Below are 14,528 nucleotides of genomic sequence, written 5' to 3'. Positions count from 1 at the left end.
ATGGAGTGAATAATTCATTTTAGGATATCCTTTGGACATGAGTTAAAACAATTTAAAAATTTTTTTGTGCATCCAAGCAAACAAATCCAGGAGAAAAAAAAAAAAAAGTAAAGAGTTGCTTTTAGTCCCAGAGAACGTGCATTTCTCAGTAGTCTTGGTCAAGAATAGAATTTGAATGGCTAAAAGCTGGAGACAGCATTTTATTTTTATATTCTATTATGATTTTTTGCAATTCAATAACACATTTAGAATTATTAAGCTCATAGAATCTTTGGGGTAGCTGAGTAGATATGCATGAATTGTGTGGTGAGCATGACTTTTAAAAACAATTCTAACAAGTAATTTGAAATTACAACAAAAGCTTCCAAATTAAAATTTTTTCACCTTCTGGTGTGAAGTAAAATTCAACTCAAGCACAAAATTCATAATACATTTATTTTCACTTTGTAATGAATTATATGACCTTCTTCTAGTTGTTACACACAGCTGATTAAGTGAAAAAGTTTGATTCATCCTTCCAAATCTAAATACATCAAATATATTTATCATGGTAAATTAATACTCTCATTAGCCTTTTGTAAATTTAACTGAAAGACTACATCAATACCCTCTCCAAATATAATAATTGCTACCACACTAAACTGTTAAAGATTTAGATATAAGGTTCTAGAGTTATTAAAATGTTGTTTTAAAAATGACTGCCAAAAAAAAAAAAAAACAATATCTGCATCTTTTGTGGTCAAACTGACTTTCTCATATAGCAAACTCAAAGCTTCAAATAAGTTCTACAAACAAAATAACAGGGAAATAAATGTTGTATACTTTGTCTAGTACAAGATTAGGTGCAGTCCCTTTAATCATGTAGAAACAAAGACTGTTGAGATTTAAGGAGGGTTGGGAGGAAAGGATGCACAAGGTAAGAAAGAAATGGAGATTTGGCACATAACATAAGGACCCGTAAGAATAACAAAGCTCAGATGATCAGTGCTTCCACTTAGCCAGCACCTTGCAGAAGCTCATGAAATAATATGAAACACACTGTGATTGGAGAGAAATGAAAGTAAGAGTCAGTCAGATATTTATCATCTTGTTTCAAGGAATCATCTATCACACACAATCAAAAAATCTTCTTGGTAATAAACATCTGCATTGGAGAGTATGATCATCCACTATCAGTATGATGATGAAAAATGACAAGATCTCACAGTAAGTTTCTGTTTTAGTCTGAATCCTCATAACAGTATTGTTTAGGACATTTTACACTATTGGGTTATGACAGGGGCACATTTAAGGAGTTCTTTTCATTAGCCTCTTTTCGTTGTAAAATTAACAAACCGATTTCAAGCTTGTATGTAAACTTTTCATATAGTTTACCATCATTTTGCTATTTTTCTCCCTATATGAGATTATAGATGTACCATGTAAAGTTAAGTAGTTAGAACAACAAAGATAATATTCTTTCCATGGACAGTACTTCACACATAGTAAATACTCATTTTTATTTGTGAGAGTGAGGAGGGAAAGAGAGAGGGAGGAAATAAAAAGAGGTTGAAAGCAAGGTCACAATACAAGGGCTTGCAACCTCCAATAATAAGCTCTTGGAAAGTTGCATTTGCTTCTCTTTCTGTCATTAAGATGCATAAGTGCTGGAAATTTCTCTAGTTTAACACCAGAGGTCATACTCATCCACAAAATACATTTCAAATCCTATCATTTTAATGCCCTTTATTTTCTAGTGTCATGTTCTTATAAAAATTACCTTTTTTTTTTTTTTAACCTTGATGGGTTAGAAAGATTGCTTTTTCTTATTTGTTGTATTCCAAGCTGGTGAACAGACACATACATATAACACTCCCAAAGCACTCCACAAACACTTACTAACGGTCTTAGAAGGATGATTTTCCCAGACCACTGGGGCTTCAGGTCATTTGCACTTAATCCTTTACTTTATGCAGATTTATATTATGCCAACAGTTTTTTTTTTTTAATTCTCTTTTTCACAGGAATTACTAGTCCATGCTATCTCTGTTTCTTATAAAAAGCAGGACTCTTGAATTTCGATGTTTCTGGTCTATTTGAAAAGGCTGTCAGAACAGCTGATGCAGGCACCAGGGCATCTGTTTGCCACATTGAGTGCTCTGAGAGATTCTTCGACCTACAAAGTAAGTGTTTTTCTGAGATTTTTCTTTGTCTTTGCCTGGGTGAGTAAGTTATTTGATGGTGCCAACCACAAAAGTTGTAACAAGCCACAGCCTCTTTCAACTTAGTTTGCTTAGCATTTGATGCAAATGGGGACTTGGGAAAATATCAGAGTTGTTCTCTCAGCACAACAATTCTTTGTTTACTGACACATTTCATTAAAAAACACTTATTTTTGAACCACATACTGTTCTCAATTCATAAGAAATGTACATTTGAAGAAAACAGTAAAATATCTTTATGTATTATATTCTTTATGGTCCCACATTATTATTAGAAAGTATCAAGACCTGAATGAGCTTATTGGTGATAGTCTTGTTAATTTTTAGTAATACCACTATTATTCAGGGATTAATTATACTCTTAGGACTTATTCATTAATATCTTAACATTTCCAAATTTGTTTTACCCTCATCCTTGCTTCCTACCATGTCTCAGCTAATCACCATATCTATAAAAGTCTCAGCTGTGCAGCAAAAAAAAAAAGATAGAAGCTATACTAGTTTTGCTAGTATAATTGAATGATGTTACATAATTAAATAGGTGAACAGGTTGAAATTATTGACTGTGGTAAGTCCTTTAAAAATAGTCTATAGATTATACAGATATACCTGGGCAACTAGAAACACATATTTGAGCTACCAAGTCATAAAAAAGACTTATTGAATAGCACATTCTAGTTTATAAAGCAGTTTCTCATGTGTTATTTTATTTTCATCTCTCAAGCACCCTTACCCCAAGGCAAGGCAGTTTTTATGATCACTTCGGCTTTACAGGTAAGGATAATCCTGAAATGTGGTGCCTGGGCTACCCCAGGTCATGCAGTTACTGAGTAGCAAGAAAAAGGTAACCCTCAAGTACAGTCTTCTCAACCTGTGTGGTGAGTCAGTTTAACACCCTTGTAGCCTTTCCTGCAGAGTAGAAGGATAACCTGTTGACTCTATCTGCTCATACTGGCTGGCACCCCACTAAAAGTCAAGGAACAGAGAGTAGTAGCTGGTTATTACCATGCCTGTCTTTGAATGACCTCATGGACATGTCCTCCCTGGCTTGATCGGGATTCTGAGATTCTCAACTACTGTCATTTTGTTAACTTCATTTGATCAACAGAATAATTCATGAGGCTCAAATACAAGACTGGATAAAACCGCAGTGCTGTATGTATGCAGGTCCAAGGTGCCCAATTAAAAAATATTAAAAAATACAGATCCTAGTCTCTTCAGATACAGTATTCTGCTGACTTTGCTGGCACCCTTGGCATTTCTCATTTTTGGCAACATTCACAGTAAAAACTGAAGGCCAATGAAGACTACTTATTCTCACTAACAGAGTCCATTTTGTCTTTTTACATAATAAGGGAGAGGAAAGAGGCTCAAGCTCCTTGCCCTGTGGCCTAGAGGAACTTGTCTGCAGTCCTGCAGGGATCTAGCAGGACTGGCTGTCAGTTCTTCTGGGTATTTCTTGGCTCTTATAACTGAAAATATCATAATTACGGAATATGCCAGTTCTGTTTGTTTCAGAGCTTAAGACTTCATCAGGGTTCCAGCAACTTTCCTCAGGTGTTTTCATGTCATTGTTCTCTTCCATATATATTGGTCAAACTAATCTACCTTATGGTAGGTAAAACGGCTGTAGCAGTTCTAGGTTTCATATACACAGCCATGTTATTTAGAGGGAAGTGATCATTCCTGTCTCAATAGTTCAAAAAACTCTGTTGACAAATGTAGTGAACAAGTATGGTTCACAAGCCCAGTGCTGTATCATAATTAAAGAACGGCTAAAGGGAGGTGTGATGGGAATGACTCATCAAACAGCAAATGCCACTAAAGAGATATACATTATTTAAAAAAATAAAATGGAAATTCTGGAGTTGAAGAGTACAATAACCAAAATGAAGAATTCACAAGAGGGGCTCAACAGATTTGAGCTGACAAGAAAAAAAAAAAAATAAGATTATTGAACTTAGGGACATCCCAAGAAAAGAAATCTAAAGACTCATATTATTTATGAACACAGATGCAAAATTCTCAACAAAATCCAATCATACTGAATATCAGTTCAGTTCAGTTGCTCACTCATGTCCGACTCCTTGCAACCCCATGGATGGCAGCACACCAGGCCTTCCTGTCCCTCATGATCTCCCGAAGTTTGCCCAAATTCATGTCTATTGCATCGGTAATACCATCCAGCCATATCATCCTCTGATGCCCTCTTCTCCTTCTGCCCTCAATCTTTCCCAACATTAGAGACTTTTTCCAATGAGTCAGTTCTTTGCATCAGATGACCAAAATACTGGAGCTTCAGCTTCAGCATCAGTCCTTCTAATGAGTATACAGGGTTGATTTCCCTGAAGTTTGACTGGTTTGATCTCCTTGCTGTCCAATGGACTTTCAGGAGTCTTCTCCAGACCACAGTTGGAAGGCATCAATTCTTCATCATTCTGCCTTCTTTATGGTCCAGTTCTTACAACCATACGTGACCACTGAGAAAACCATGGCCTTGACTATATGGACCTTTGTCAGCAGAGTAATGTCTCTGCTTTTCAATACACTGCCTAGGTTTGGCATAGCTTTCCTGACAAGAAGAAATCGTCTTTTTATTTCAAGGCTGTAGTCACAATCCACAGTGATTTGAGAGCCCAGTAAGGAGAAAACTGCCACTTCTTTCACCTTTTCCCCTTCTATTTGGGGCCGGGTGCCCATGATCTTAGTGTTTTTTTTTTTTTAATATTTAGTTTTAAGCTGGCTCTTTTACTTTTCTCCTTCACACTCATCAAGAAACTCTAGTTCCTCTTCATCTTCTGACATTGGGAGAAAATATTTGCAAGTCACAGATGTGAAAAAGGACTTGCACCCAAAATATAAAGAACTTTTAAACTTGATAATGAAAAGAATAAATAACCCAAAGACAAAGTCTTTGAATAGACATTTCTAAAAGAAGGTATAATACTGACAAATAAGCACATGAAAATAAACGCACAACATCATTAGCCACTAGGAAAATGTCAATCAAAACTATAATACCACTTCATAACCCCTAAGATGTCTTTAATCAGAAAGACAAGCAATAACAAGTGTTGGAGAGTACATGGTGAAATTTGAACAGTCATACATTGCTGGTGGGACTGTAAAGGGGTACAAGCAGCTTTGGAAAACATTTAGAAGTGCCTTAAAATACTAATTCTAAAACCAGCGTATTATCCAGAAATTCTACTCCTAGGCACATAGACTAGAGAAATGAAAATATACATCTGCACAAAAACTTGCACATGAATGTTTACAGAAGCATTATTTAAATAGCTAAAAACTGGAAAGAATTCAAATGTCTATCAACTGGTAAGTGTATAAATAAAACATGGTATATTTTTAAAATGGAATATTACTCATCAGTGAAAAGCAATGAAATATGATAAAGGCTACAACAAGGAGGAACCTTGAAGAAGGTGAAGGAAAGTCAGTCACAAAAGACAACATGTATGATTCTATCCATAGGACATGTCCAGTATAAGCAAATCTATAAAGAAAGTTACATTAGTGGCTGTCTTATGCTGGGGTTCAGGAGGCAGCAGAAATGGGATTCATTAATGAGAAAAGTGTTACTTACCGATGTGATAAAAATATTTTAAGGTGGCACTAGTGATAAGAAATGTGCCTGCCAATCAATGCAGGAGATGTAAGAGACTCGGATTTGATCCTGAGTCGGGGAGTCCCCCTGGAGAAGGGAATGGCAACCCACTCTAGTACTCTTGTCTGGAGAATCCCATGGAAGGATTCTTCTCCTCCCATAGAAGCTGAAGCTCCAGCCTCTCTCCTCCTCCCATGGAGGAGCCTGGTGGGCTACAGTCCATAGGTTTACAGAGTCGGACACAACTGAAGAAACTTGGCATAGCATAGCATAGCATGGTAATAGTCACATAACTGTGAATGCACTAAAAATCATTAATTTGTACACTTGGAATGGGTGATATATATATATTATGTGAATTATATATCAAGAAAGTTGTTAACAACTGATGAGAGAAATTCCCAAACATAACTGAATGCTAAAATGAAAGTATCAGTTTAAAATGAACAGTGCTGAGGCAGTAGTAGATAAAATTAGAGTGGAGCAGGAACAAGTTTTTCTAAGTAGCATGAGTTACTATTGTGGTGTTTTAGTCGCTAAGTTGTCTCTGACTCTTGTGACCCCAGGCCCTGTCCATGGGATTTCCCAAGCAAGAATATTATCCATGCATTTTAAGGAATTTGAGGATTCCAGACTTTCTTCTTTGAGACTCTATCTAAATGGCTTTTAAATCCTAACAGTATCATGATTCAATAAATATCCAAGAAGAATTTCAATAAAAAAATGAGCTGAGGAATTTTTATTTTGATTGTGGAATGTAAATTTCTCTTACATATAAGTAAAACTCAGTTATATTTTGTACTGAATTCTACAGTTAAAAATCACCATTATCATATGATTCTAACAGACAATGAAAAGGAACTAAGACTAAAGTATCCTTTGAAGATAATTCATAATGGTCACTTGTGACCACTGATTAAGTTCTCTGTGATGTGTCAACATCCCCCTTAAGTAGTGCAAATACAGTATGGTGAGACTAAAGTCTTTTTAAAGAGGTGAGCTGTGGCAATCTGGGGAGTTATACACTCTCAGTCTAGAGGGTTGGCAGCAAAAGTGCACTCTGCACCCAACCAACAGCACGTGGTCCGGCTGTTTGAAGCAAATATCTTAGAGGACTCAGCAGTCAAGAGAGCATAGCACAGAAGAGGCACTGTGGAGGTGGCAGAGGTCTCATTTGATACTGACAAGTGACTGTAACACCAGGATCAGACTTACTTCAGTGCTCACTTCAAAAGAGATCAGGAGAGTTAGAGGCCCTCTTAATGAAAGCCAAACCAATGTTCAAAGCTGTCACATGAATGGTTGTCTAGGGGGGCTCAGAATTGGGTATTAAATCAGGGGAATGCAAAATTCCCATTTCCCATTCTTGCATGAAGAACTAATTTGTTCATGGAATTTTTTGTTTTTATCTCTAGCCGAGATAAAGGTCATGTTTTTGTTTAAGTTTATTAAATACTTCACTAAAACAGTTTTTTAATACTTTTCTTTTAGTGGTCTCATAGATAATGAAAAAAAAAGACTTATAGAACAGAACACTTTGTTCTTGAGGATAAATATAATATGAAGTGTATTAAGCTATTGAAATAGATTACTCAAAAAGATTTTTCTAGGTTATTAAGCAGAGTTCCAAAATAAAGTACTTTTATATTTCCTATTATATATGTTAGCATTTTGCTTATCCCAAGATCAGGACTGTGGAGAACAGCAAAGAAAAGAACAACAATTTTAAAACTGAATTTTACCCACAAGTAGTAAATTCTGACATAATTGAAGGGGTGCCACTTGCTACCTTAGCAGGCCAGAGTGTTGACTTTTTTACTAGATCTCCACTCAGGGGAAAGGGTAGAGAAGTCAGTTCTGGTCGGATTTACCAAGACATGACAAGGAAGGGCTTTTTGCTTCACTTTTGTCCCTTTCTTTTTTTTTTAAATTTTTTATTCCTTTATTTCTCATGTGTTCCCCATCCTGAACCCTCCTGAACCCTCCTCCCTCCTCCCTCCCCATACCTTTCTTTAACAAGTAGCAAAGAAAATATCTTATGTTTGTATGTCTTAGACTTATAGTCCTTCAGTTCAGTTCAGTTCAGTCGCTCAGTCGTGTCCAACTCTGCAATCCCATGAATCGCAGCACACCAGGCCTCCCTGTCCATCACCAACTCCCGGAGTTCACTCAGACTCACATCCATCGAGTCAGTGATGCCATCCAGCCATCTCATCCTCTGTCAGCCCCTTCTTCTCCTGCCCCCAATCCCTCCCAGTGTCAGAGTCTTTTCCAGTGAGTCAACTCTTCGCATGAGGTGGCCAAAGTATTGGAGTTTCAGCTTTAGCATCATTCCTTCCAAAGAAATCCTAGGGCTGATCTCCTTCAGAATGGACTGGTTGGATCTCCTTGCAGTCCAAGGGACTCTCAAGAGTCTTCTCCAACACCACAGTTCAAAAGCATCAATTCTTCAGCGCTCAGCCTTCTTCACAGTCCAACACTCACATCCATACATGACCACTGGAAAAACCATAGCCTTGACTAGCTGGACCTTTGTTGGCAAAGTAATGTCTCTGCTTTTGAATATGCTATCTAGGTTGGTCATAACTTTCCTTCCAAGGAGTAATCGTCTTTTAATTTCATGGCTGCAATCACCATCTGCAGTGATTTTGGAGCCCCCCAAAATAAAGTCTGACACTGTTTCCACTGTTTCCCATCTATTTCCCATGAACTGATGGGACCAGATGCCATGATCTTCGTTTTCTGAATGTTGAGCTTTAAGCCAACTTTTTCACTCTCCACCTTCACTTTCATCAAGAGGCTTTTCAGTTCCTCTTCACTTTCTGCCATAAGGGTGGTGTCATCTGCATATCTGAGGTTATTGATATTTCTCCCGGCAATCTTGATTCCAGCTTGTGCTTCTTCCAGCCCACAAGCCTACAGCGTTTCTCATGATGTACTCTGCATATAAGTTAAATAAACAGGGTGACAATATACAGCCTTGACGTACTCCTTTTCCTAGGAGGCCCTTATGATCTGTTTGTTTTTCTCATTTTTTTCCTCAAGGGCCTGCCTGAGTTTTCCTAGGAAGCAGCCTTCATTATAGCAGGTTTAAGGAGGATCATGGTTTCACAGTCTTCAGGGCAGGTCAGAAAATGTGAGAAGGATGAAGTTTTCAGGTGACTAACTAGAGAAGCCTCGATTCCCAGAAGACCGGAAGAGGAAATAAAGAAGAGGGAACACGAGTTCACATTTGAATGTAGTAAGGGGTATGACACAGAGTATGTCTTTAGGAAGGTAAAAGGACAGGGGACTCAGTTTCTTATTTTATTTTTAAAAACAGACACTTGCCTCAAATGTTTAGAAAAGCTTTCTAAGCCTTCTTTATGTAGTTGATGTAACTAATCTTTAAAAACACAGCTCACTCAATTTAAGAAGCAAAACTACAGAAGTATAGAAGAAAATAAAGGAAATATAGTTTATGATCATAACATGAAAAAGGTTTTCCTAAAACTGACTAAACTAAACAGCCATAAAGGAAAAGACAACTGATTTGATCTTATAGCATTACAAGACATTCATAGGAACCAAAACCAAAAAAAAGATGAGGGTCATATTTAACAGACAGAAGATTTTAATATCAAGAAATATGTTTTTAAAAAGGTTTAAGAATTTCATATGAGCAAAAAGTAAAGAACTGAGTAGAAAACTAATACAAAGGACATGAGCAAGTAATTCAAAGATGAAATAAAAAAAAAAGACCTTTGAAAAATCAAGGAAATACAAATTGAAATGATGTTTATTTCCATTAGACTGACTAATACTGCATAATGCACTGGTGAGGATGCAAGACACCAGTTTTTTCATATACCATAGATATGAGTATACATTGGTAAATCCTATTGGAAGCCAATTTGACAAGAATCCATCAAATATTAAATGAATATTTTCCACTTAAGAAGTCCATTAATAAAAATCTATTCTTTAGAAATATTTGCAAGTGTGCACAAAGATATATTTAATGGTGTACATTATTGGAAAACAAAACAGAATAAAATAAATACCCATGAAAGGCATCTTATAATAGTTTTTCTTAAAATGATGAATAAGTCCTATATATAGAGGATGAATAAGACCTATAGAATTATCACCCATACTCTTATCATTAAATAAAACCAAATGACAGAACAATTCATACAGTATGATTCCATATATAAAACTTACATGCTTCTACCTGGGGTTTCTCAGGTGACACAGTGGTAAAAGAATCTTCGTGCTCGTGCAGGAGACACAAGAGACTCAAGCTCAACCCCTGGGTCAGGAAGATCCCCTGGAGGAGGAAATGGCAACCCACTCCAGTATTATTTCCTGAAATAATACTGGCAAGAACTGGGTCAGAATCAGATTCTAACTAGCAGATTTTTATGCAGGTAAGAACAAAACTAGAGATGACCCACAGATTGGGCTCAGTTTTACCACTGAAGTAGCTGAGTATTTACCTTATGGGGGTAACTGGTCTTTGGGGACTTTAGAGAAACTAAAATAACAATTTCCTAAACTTTGCTATAAAAAGTTAATTCCACTGAACTCTCTGGAACTATTTCATCTAGCACTGATTGAGGGAAAGATGGAGGTGGTCACAGCCATGTGACAACAGAGGTTCTCTGTAGAGTTACAAATCTTCAGCCTTTGTTTTATCCAAATAGCAAGTACAAAGAATCATTTTTTTTTTCTATAATCCATGCTAAATGAGAATTATGGGCAAAAAAACAAACCACAGTCAGTTAGCTTTTCAAGAAATTAAAGATATCAAATTTGAATTAAGAAAGTCTTCGAGAAAATAAAATATAAAGGGTAAAACTGATAGTTCAGGGAGCTGAAAATAGTAAGGCCACATGCAAATAATATTAATAAATAACCTCTTAAAACATTGCAATCATTGCAAATATAATATTTCCAATAATATCTGATTTTTTATGGGTTACTGAATTCAATTTGCAAATATTTTGTTGAAGATTTTTACGTCTATATTCAAAGATGTGCTGTGTACTTAGTCACTCAGTCATGCCCAACTCTTTGAGACTCTATGGGCTACAGCCTGCCAGGCTCCTCTGTCCATGGGGATTCTCCAGGCAAGAATACTGGAGTGGGGTGCCATGCCCTCCTCCAAGGGATCTTCCCAACCCAAGGAACGAACCCAGGTCTCCCTCATTGCAGGTTATTCTTCACCAACTGAGCCACCAGGGAAGCCCAAGAATACTGGAGTGGGGGTAGCCTATCCCTTCTCCAGGGGATCCTCCCAACCCAGAAATCAAACTGGGATCTCCTGTATTGCAGGTGGATTCTTTACCAGCTGAGTTATCAGGGCGCCCATATATTCAAAGATATTGGCTTGTAATGTTCTTTTTTGTAGTCTCTGTTTGGTTTTGGTCACAGGGTGACGGTAGCTTCCCAAAATGACTCTGGGAACGTTCCCTGCTCCCCAGTCTTTTGAAGTAGCTTGAAAAGGATTGGTGTACGTTTTTTGTGTGTTTGGTGGACTTCTCCAGTAAAGCCATCTGGTCCTGGACTTTTGTTTGCAGGGATTTTTTTTTTTTTTTTTAACAGATTCCATTTCACTTTTAGAGATCAGTTCGTTCCAAATCCTCTGTTTCTTCTTGACTCAGTTCTGGCAGGCTGTATGTTTCTAGAAACTTGTCCATTTCTTCTAGGTTGCCCAATTTGTTAGCATATGTTCATAGTATTTTCTTATGAATTTTTATATTTCTATGGTATCACTTATTTCTTCTCTTTGATTTCCTATTTTGCTTATTTGGGTTTTCTCTCTTTTCTTAGTATATCCGGCTAGAGGTTTGTCAGTTTTGTTTATCTTTTCAAAACATCAACTCTTGGTTTTATTGATATTTTCTGTTTTTTAAATCTCTATGATATTTATTTCATCTCTTATCTTTATTATACCTTCTGCTGACTGTGAGTTTTGTTTGTTTTTCATTTCTAGTTCTTTGAATTTCTAGTTGTTTCATTTCTAGTTCTTTTGATGTTTATTTGAGATTTTTCTTGTTTCTCGAGGAAAGCCTGTACTGCTTTGAACTTCCCTCTTAGAAACGCTTTTGCTGCATCTCATAGATTCAGTATAGTTGTATTTTCATTGTCATTTGTCTTGAAGTCCTTCTTATTTCTTTTTCTATTTCCCCAGTGACAAATTTGTTTTTCAGTCTCGTGTGGTTTAGCCTCCTTGTGTTTGTTTTTGTTTAAATTCTTCTTTCTCTTGTTGATTTCTAGTTTCATACCTTGTGGTCAGAAAGATGTTTCAAATAATTTCTATTTTTATAAATTCATTTGAACTTTTTTTGTGACTAAGTTGTGGTCTATCCTAGAGAATATATGATGCAATATTAAAGAGAATGTGTAATCTGAGGGTTTTTTCTTTAGATGTAAGATCCTGTAAATATCAATTAAGTCAAACTAGTCCGTTGTGTCATTTAGGACATTTGTGCCTTACTGACTTCTTGTTTGGGCAATCTGTCAATTGATGTCAGTGGTGTGTTAAAGTCTCCCACAACATTATTCCTGTTAATTTCTCCCTTTACGTCTTCTATTATTTGTTCTGTTGGGCTTCCCAGATGGTACTAGTGGTAAAGAACCCGCCTGTCAATGCAGGAGCTATAAGAGACTCGGATTCGATTCCTGGGTTGGGAAGATCCCCTGGAGGAGGGCATGGCAACCCACTCCAGTATTCTTGCCTGGAGAATCCCATGGACAAAGGAGCCTGGTGGGCTACAGTCCATGGGTAGCGAAGAGTTGGACACGACTGAAGTGACAGCATGTATGCAAGCACATATTGGATAAATATATGTTAATGAATATAATTTCCTCTTCTTGTACTGATCTCTTTATCATCCCCACTCCAGTACTCTTGCCTGGAAAATCCCACGGACAGAGGAGCCTAGTAGGCTGCAGTCCACTGGGTCGCTAAGAGTCAGACACGACTGAGCAACTTCACTTTCACTTTTCACTTTCATGCATTGGAGGAGGAAATGGCAACCCACTCCAGTGTTCTTCTTGCCTGGAGAATCCCAGGGACGGCAGGGCCTGGTGGGCTGCCGTCTATGGGGTCACACAGAGTCGGACATGACTGAAGTGACTTAGCAGCAGTAGCAGCAGCAGCAGCAATGCCCTACTTTGTCTTTCTGTATGGCCTTCGTTTTAAAATCTACTTTTTTCTGTTATGAGTATTGCTACCCCAACTTTCTTGTCATTTCCATTTACATGACTGTATTTTTCTATCTCTTCTTTTTCAACCTGTATGTCTTTTGCCCTGAAGTGAGTCTCTTATAGGCAGCATATTGTAGGTTAAATTTTTTTTTAAATTCAATCTGCCATCCTATGCCTTTTAATCAGAGCATTTAGGCCATTGGCATTTAAGTAATTGTTTTTTGCACAGCAAAGGAAACCACAAACAAACAAAAAGAGAACCCTCAGAATGGGAGAAAATATTTGCAAATGAAGCAGCTGACAATAGATTAATTTCCAAAATATACAAACAGTTCATGTAGCTTAATATCAAGAATATTAAATAACCCAATAAAAAACTGGGAAGAAGATCTAAACAGACATTTCTCTGAAGAACATACATAGCTGGCCCAAAAGCACATGAAAAGATGCTCAACATAACTAATTACTAGAGAAATGCAAATCAAAATTACGAGGTATTATCTCACACTGGTCAGAGTGGCTCTCAGCAAAAAATCTACAAAAATAAACACTGGAGAGGGTGTAGAGAAAAGGGAACACTCCAACACTGTTGGTGGGAATGTAAATTGGTGGTGGTACAGTGTATGGAGAACAGTGCAGAGGTTCCTTAAAAAAGTAGAAACAGAACTACTATATGACCCAGAAATCCAACTCCTGGGAATATACCTGGAGAAAACCATAATTCAAAAAGATATATGTACCCCAATGTTCAATGCAGCACTACTTACAATAGCCAGGACACTGAAGCAACATAAATGTCATTAACACAGGAGCAAATAAAGAAGATGTGGTATATATATAAACAGTGGAATATTACTCAGCCATAAAAAAGAAAAAAACTGCCATTTACAGCAACAGGATGGACCTAGAGACTGTCATACTGAGTGAAGTAAGCTAGACACAGAAAGATGAGTATCATATGATACTGCTTATATGTGGAATATAAATTAAAGTTACAAATGAACTTATTTACAAAACTGAAGTAGAGTCACAGGTGTAGAAAACAGACCATGGCTACCAGGGGATAAGGGAAGGTGGGGATAAACTGACAGACTGAGGTTAGGACTGACATACACGCACTATGGTAAGTACAACAGGTAAGTAGTAAGGGGCTGCTATTTAGTACAGGGACCTCTGCTCACTGCTCTGTAATGGCCTAATGAGAGCAGAATCTTAAAAAAAGCGTGGAGATAGATATATATCTGATTTACTTTGCTGCATACTGGAAACAAACACAAAATTGTAAATCAACTGTATTCCAATAAATTTTTTAAAAAAGATAATTATCGATAGGTTTCTACTTACTGCCAATTTAAACATTATTTTCTAGTTGATTTTGTATTTCTTTTTTAATTTCTTCTTTTTGTGTCTCCTTTTGTGCTTTGATTTTTTTTTTTTATATTTTGTAGTATGCTTGAGTTCCTTTCTTTTTGGTGTTTGTGAATCTACTGTGTGCTTGAGATTTGTGGTTA

General features: G+C 36.8%; 1 protein-coding gene across 4 annotated transcripts in view; it reads right to left on the bottom strand.

The window, feature by feature from the left end:
* The window catches only part of KCNN2 (potassium calcium-activated channel subfamily N member 2), a 508,283-nt gene that overhangs the window by 169,932 nt on the left and 323,823 nt on the right, over window positions 1-14,528 (bottom strand). The gene's annotated exons all lie outside the window — the stretch shown is intronic.

Source organism: Bos javanicus, chromosome 10, assembly GCF_032452875.1.
Source record: "Bos javanicus breed banteng chromosome 10, ARS-OSU_banteng_1.0, whole genome shotgun sequence".
Taxonomy (NCBI): Eukaryota; Metazoa; Chordata; class Mammalia; order Artiodactyla; family Bovidae; genus Bos; species Bos javanicus.
Note: the sequence above shows the minus strand (reverse complement) of the source record. Positions and strands in the feature narration are given on the sequence as shown.